This window comes from Carlito syrichta, unplaced genomic scaffold (genome assembly GCF_000164805.1).
Source record: "Carlito syrichta isolate Samal-C Ts95f unplaced genomic scaffold, Tarsius_syrichta-2.0.1 Scaffold314669, whole genome shotgun sequence".
Taxonomy (NCBI): Eukaryota; Metazoa; Chordata; class Mammalia; order Primates; family Tarsiidae; genus Carlito; species Carlito syrichta.
This window is the reverse complement of record NW_007258765.1, coordinates 182,301-189,324: the sequence shown is the minus strand read 5'-3', so window position 1 is coordinate 189,324 and position 7,024 is coordinate 182,301. Positions and strand designations below refer to the sequence as shown.

Below are 7,024 nucleotides of genomic sequence, written 5' to 3'. Positions count from 1 at the left end.
ACGACGGCTTTCCCCCAAAACGCTACCCGGAAGCCCAGAAAGGTGAAGCCACCCGCCCCACGCCTTACAGCGGGTCCACGAAACGCGCGCCCCAGCGCACGCGGGCCTGGTTGGAGCGCTGTGCGCCCGCCGCCGCGACGCCGCCTGTCCCCCGCCCGCTGTCCGACCTACTTGGCCTGTCACCTGGCCCTTCTGCCCCCCTCAGAAGTGGATTCCCCTGTCCCTCCCTGGCTGATGGCCCAATTCTGCATCCTTAATTCGGGCCTCTCCTGAAGATTCCTAGAATTCAAGAGCTGTTGGGGACTTGGGTTTCCATCATGTGCTTGGTGGAGAGAAAACCGTCGCAGGCCCCAAAGAGCCACCACACGGAGGCCGCAAAGTTCCACAGCCCACATCCTGGCCCATGTGTCGCCAAACACTGAACTCAGGTGCCGATTCGTGGGACCACATTTATTGAGCACCGACTACTCTGTGTCAGACGCCGTCCATATAAAACTCCTGCCTCCTTTGAGCTTACATTGAAACAGAGGGACTATACAAATACATTCATAAGCAGTCGATGCGTTTGCTACACGAGTCACATGTGTACAGAGACACATGAAACCGGAGAGATCAGGAACGTCGAAGGGAAGGGGAGGGTAAACAGAAGAGTCAGATAAAACTCCACCGAGAAAGTGATATTTGAGCAAAGAGCCTCTGAAGGGTGAGAGGGAGGAGTTGGTGGAGCCGGGGAGACGAGGGTTTTCCACAGTGAGAAGAGCAAGTGCAAAAGCCCCAAGGTAGGAAAGGGTGTGTGGTGCAGGAGGAATGGCCAGGAAACCAGTGGAGCTGCCATAGGGCTAGCAAGTGGGTGAGGTCCAGGAGATGAGGGCCCAGAGGATGCAGGTGTGAGGCCTGGAGACCTGAGTAAGGCTTGAGTCTGACATGAAAGAACCCCCGGAGACTTTCTAGTAGAGGAGAGGCTTGGTCTGCCCTGTGCTTCCACCCTCTGGCTTCTGTGGGAAGATCGGGCTGAAGACGGGTGCTCGGCAGGTGACTGATGGCGAGCCAGGTGGTCACAGTGGAGCTGGCTGGACTCTGGACGTATTTTGAAGGTAAGGCTGATGGGATTTGTTGATGGGTGAGATGTGTGAGAGACAGGAGTCTGGGGTGATTCTGAGGCTTGAGGTCTGAGAAACTGGGAGAATGGAGCAGCCCTCCACAGGAGGACCAAGAGGGGAGTACCTGCAGGATTGGTAAATAGGAGCTAATTATGGGACGGGCTAAGTTAGAAATGCCTTCTAGACATCTCAGGGAATGCTCATAGACAAATTTATGCCTGGAGTCCAGAGGAGGCATCTGTGCTGGAGGTATAAAACGTTGAAAAACCTCACTGATGCATGGTGTGTCCACCCCTGAGACTGAAAGAAATAGCCAGAGAAGGGCCAGCTGAAAATCAAGAGGTGTGACCATTGGAAGCCAAGTGATGTCAATTCACGCACTGATTTGTGGGTCCACATTTATTGAGCGCCTCCCACATGCCAGACACAACTGTGTGGCAGAGCACCTACTATATGTCCATCCCTCCGGGCTTCCATGTGAAGAGGGAATTACAGAGACCTGGGCCTGTAGATCCAGCTCTACTGGACATCTTCCCAACTTCAGACACAAATATAGAATCAGTCTTGGACTCTGAGGACAGTATTTGGGCAAGACAACATGGTCACCTGCCGGATCACACAGACCTAGCATCTTTTAACCAAGTAGCTCAGCCTTAAAATATACATTAAAGTTGGTTTGTTTTCTGCCTCTCAGTCTTAAGCCTTGAATCATGCTTCAGACACTTCTTTGCACCACGCAGGCTTATCTTACCGTATGTTTGCTTAGAAATCCCAGGGGCTCATCTTAAAATAGCCTGACTACAGGACCTTCCTGTCTGGGGGAGTCGCGAGACAGTCGGTCCATAACCTGAGTGCAGCTGAGATGACACCCACCAGACCTCCAGGAGGACCACCACCCAAGATAAGCCATCAAGACACACCCTGTGCCACACTGCATGTTTCCCCAAGTTTCTCTTTTTAAACCTTTGCACTCAACCTCCAACTCCGAAATGGTTTCTTGGAGGTCTGAGCCGGGCCATTTCTCCATCTTCCAGCTTTTGGATTAAAACTTCCTTCCTTCCATTACATCTTATGTGTGTTTATCTCGGTGGACAGGTGGTGAGTGGCTGAGCTGGTGTCAGTTTCAATCCCAGCACGGCCTTGACCCTGCTGCCTTCTTGGGTCTCCACATATAAGCAGGCCACGCTCCTACTTCTGAAACCGCTCACCTGTCTCGCCCCTCCTTGCCGGTCCCCTTCCCCTCATCTTCCATCTCAGGCCCAAGGCTTTCTCTCTCCTGAAGGCCAAAGGGATCGTTTCAAAGTAACTCAGATTGTATCACTCCCTCACTCCAAAACCTCTCAGGGCTCCCCATTGCCTGAGAGGGGGGAAGAACCCTTAAGCAGGGAATTCAAAACCACCAGTGCATGTCACCCACACTTCAGCCTGAACTACTTTTGCAGCCTCTCCCTCGCTTCGGCTGTCCTGCTCAGTGCTCCAGAATCACTCCCCCGGACCTTTGCTTGTCTTTCCTCTGCAGCTCACTCTGCGACTATGAATTTGTGCCTGTAGAGCTGGACAAAGCCTCCAAGGCCACTGCCCTGGATCAAATACTGGTAGAAGTAAATCTTGGTCGTTTCTGCTAGGACGGAGTGCCTGCCCATGGCCTAAGTTCCATGCAATGCTTCATTTTGAGGTTCAATCTCAGTCAAAGAGAGGAAAGTTCAGAAAAAGGGCACAGTGACACCTCCATAGCCGGGTTTCTTGCATCCGTTCTTGCTGCCTTTCTTCTGATTTAATCCCGATGACAACCTGCTGAGGAGGGTTTTTTCGGCCTCATTCACAGTGAAGGAAACAAAAGCTAAAACAGGCCTATTCTTGTGCCTCAGGTCACATGGTGGTAGGTGGCAGAACCCAGGATTTGAACTCAGGACTCCATAGGTACTAAACATATTGCTTCTCAATCATCAGATGAGACTGCGAAAGAGAACAGCCAGATTCCAGGACTGGCTCTGCCAGAAACCGGCTCACCTTAGGAATGCCACTTAATCTCTTTGGGTCAAGCTTTTGTCTCTGTAAAATAAGGAGATAAATGCCTTCGCAAATTTCCTTCCTTCTTCTGCATTCTCTGGCTCTGAGTAACAATAGCTCATATTTGTTCAGTGCTTATTACACATCTCACTTGGCCCTACCACACCCTTCTGATTAACGTGGTTAGCACTCTCCCCTGACAAATGAGGAACCCATGGTTTAGAGAAGTTTGGTGACTTTACTAAGGTCACAGAGCTAAGAAGCAGGGGAAGGACATTCTAACTCAGGCAGGCCAACTCTGGACTCCACACTCTGAGCCTACCTGGCTTCCAGGATCTCAGAGTCCAGGCCTGTCTGTTTCTTCCACCTGACACTGTCCTCTCCCCTGCTCACTTGTCCTGGGTACTTCCTGGCCACCAGGCAGGTCTGTGGAGGTCCGGCTGCCCAGGGCTGGGTCAGCTACCCTCCCGTGGGCCCTCGCTGCCCACAGACTCCTGGGGCAGGACCCATCCTTGCATCTCCAGGGCATAAAACAACACATTGCATGCAAAAGGAAAAGCTCTTCCCTTCGAGCAGTATTTGCTGAGGGACTATCAAAAATGCATGCCGCTGCATTTCACCTTGGCTGGTTCTAACCGACTTACGCGACCCTCTGGACCCATTCTGAATCTCACCGAAGACTTTTATGGCCAGCAAGGCTTTTTTGCTTTTTTTCTCTTTTTGAGTCATGGTCTCACTCTGTCACCCAGGCTAGAGTGCAGTAGCACAATCACAGTTCACTGCAACCTCAACCTCCTGGGCAGGGAATTCAAAAGCACCAGTGCATGTCACCCACACTTCAGCCTGAACTCCTACTTTTTCAATCCTTCCACCTCCGCCTCCTGAGTATCTGGGACCACAGGTGCGCACCACCACACTTGGCTACTTTTTTTTTTTTTAGAGAGAAGAAATCTTGTTATATTGCTCAGGCTGTTCTCAAACTCCTGGGCTCAAGCAATTCTCCCACATTGGCTTCCCAAAGTGCTGGGATTACAGGCCTAAGCCACCACACCTGGTCAATGTTTTTTTTTTTAAACCAACCTTATAGAAACTTAAGACCTCAATTCTTAATTAGTATAACCACTGTAAAGCCATTTAAAAAATTATTTAAAATAAGAAAAACAAACAACAATGACCAAAAAAACCACCCCAAAACTATTAAGTTATCTCCTCCCAAAAAGCATGTTAGTAAATTTCTTCACTGGCATATTTCCTTGCCTGGCACATACATAAACTCAGCATTATTATTGTTACTATTATTATTATTATAGTTATTTATGTATGGCTGTGATGTTGTTTGTTTTATTCTTTGGCCGCACACAGTAAGTGCAATAAATAATTGTGGAGTGTCACAAATAACTATCCCATCAGGTAAGGCATGATACATTCATCAGTGCCTCTGGAACTAGAAGGAAGGCATCGTGACTTCTCCCCAAGGTAGCTAGGAAGCACCACAGAGGAAGTGATTCAGAATTGGGAGTCAACCTTCAGCTTTTCCTCATCCATTAGCCCTCTTTGTCCCCGCCCTCCCTCTCTAGCGAAGATTCCATGAGCATCATTGCCATATTTTTGGCAATACCCCCACCTCCTTGCCCCTCTACCTTCTCACCACCCTCACCTGGATGAACCCAACCATCTGTTCTCTCCCTGCTTGCTCTGGAACCACAGGACACTGCTGGACAGCACCGCACTGACCGGATACATGAGACGCACCATCCATTCATGAAGCTGCTGCTGGATATCTCTCTACTGCTCTCCACAAATTACAAACCCCACCTCCTGCTTCTCTGATGAAATAAAAGTCTCAGCTATGAGCTCTTCAATTCCTCCTACCTGGCTAGAAATCCAATCACATCTGTCCAATCCAATCTTCTTCTCTTCTCCTAAGCCAATTCCTGCTTCTGAGCTTTGGGCCGTCCACCTGCCTTCTTAGTCAACCCTGCCCCAAGTCTACCTGGCTCCTTCTCAGATGTTCACCAATGTCCTCCCAACTGGAGCTGCCTTGGAGACAGATCAATATGTTTAACTCCTCACATCTCAAAAGAAAAACAAATAAAATCCTTCCTTTGGTGCTCTCACTCCTCTCACCATTTATTTCACAGCCAAATCTCTTGAGAAAATGGGCGGGGGTTTGGTCAATGAATATAAAGACTCCTACTCCTCCAGGTCAGCTTTGACCCCCTTATGCCCACCAAAAGAATTCTTTTTAAGGGGCAGTTTTTATGGTTTTATTTAAACACAAAACGTGCACATGAGCTGTGCATTCATTTTCTTCACTGCGCAACCTGGCATTAGGATTGGTGACTCTGATGGCCAGCTGGGCTGCTCTTTCTACAACGACTTTGCGGTTCTTGGAGGAAACACTGTGAGCAATCTCAGCACAGGAAGATTTGTTGCACATCAGCAGCACCTCCAGCTCCTTGACATTGTGGACCTGGAACTTCTGGAAACGACTCGACAGCCTGGGTTTTGTTTTCTTGTTGCTCCCATAACCAATGCCGGGCATCAAGATCTGGCCCTCGAATCTTCTGTGCACCCGGTTGTCAATACCTCTGGGCTTCCACCAGTTACGCGTCATCCTGACACGTCGGTCTGACTGGTGCCGGATGAACTTCTTGGTCCTCTTTTTGACGCTCTTGGGTTCACCAGGGGTCGGAGGGCAGCCATGATGCCGGGTAGGAGATGGCTGGCTCCTCAGTAGGTAGCACTGAGGAAGACGAAAGAGTCCTTGCCAGGTCACTGATGATTCTCGTGTTGCTAAATCCAACAGACACTTTTCTGTTCTCCTTTTGACTTCTCAGGAACATTAGCATGGTCAACGCCTCACTTTGTCTTGCAACACGCCCTTGATTTTTTTGGTCCCACGCCCTCCTGCCTTGCCTTCACCTCTCTGGGGTTCTCCATGGACTCTCTCACCAGGCAGACAGAGCCTCCCCAGGACAGCCCGGGGGCTCGGCTTTCCCTTTGAGCTTCCCTTTGGAGCTTCAGACCTGCTTCTTGATTTCTCCATCTAATGTCTCGAACAGACCATCAGACCCAAGACTGAACCCGCGGTCTTCCCTGCTCCCTCCACACCAAAACAAATCTTCATCCAATATTTCACCTCCCGATGGGATGACATTACCAACGGGTCAGAAACCTGGGGTTTTTCCTCGATAGCCCCCTCTCTCATCCTCTAGAGTCAACCCAGCCCCAACTTTCTTGTTCTTTTTTGTTTTCTTAATGTATTTTGAAGAAGTTCAGCTCTCCCCCCCTCTTCTGGCACCATTCCTGTCCAAGCCGCCATCTTCCTCCCAGACGATGGCAAAGGCTTCTTTCCTGGTCTTCTCAAATCCGCCCTAGACTCACCAGCCCATTCTCTTCACTGCAGCCAAAGCAATGCTTTGAAATCACCGTGAACACCACCCCCCTTGTTTAAAACACCCCGGTGGCTTTGTTTGTTTGTATGTTTTAAATAAAGACGAACCTTGTCCTTAAAAGTCTGCACCATCTGCTTCCCACCCACCTCCCTGGTGTCATCTTCCATATTTCCACCTTCCACCTTCCTACTCCGGCCAAGGGGTGTCCCCTCCCACCACAGGGCCTTTGTACATGGAGTTCCTGTGAGCGCAACACCCTTATCCACTCAGCTTAGTCCTACTCATCCTTTCATTTCGTCTAACAGTATGTTCTCAGCAAAGCATTCCCTGACACTTGTTCATCCAGGCCGGGTTTTATACATTAGAGAAACCAGTTTTCTTCCTTCAGAGTCCTTATATCAGTATGTAAAACACACCCTGTGCTGTAATTACATAATTGACGTCTCTCTCCTCCCAGTAGACAGTTGATTCTCTGCAGGAAAGAGTGTGTCTACTTTGCTCACTATTGTATCCCCA

At 49.6% G+C, this 7,024-nt stretch overlaps 1 pseudogene; it reads right to left on the bottom strand.

Moving 5' to 3' along the window:
* Nucleotides 1-5,355: 5,355 nt before the first annotated feature.
* Nucleotides 5,356-5,816, bottom strand: LOC103274252 (annotated as a pseudogene).
* Nucleotides 5,817-7,024: the final 1,208 nt, after the last annotated feature.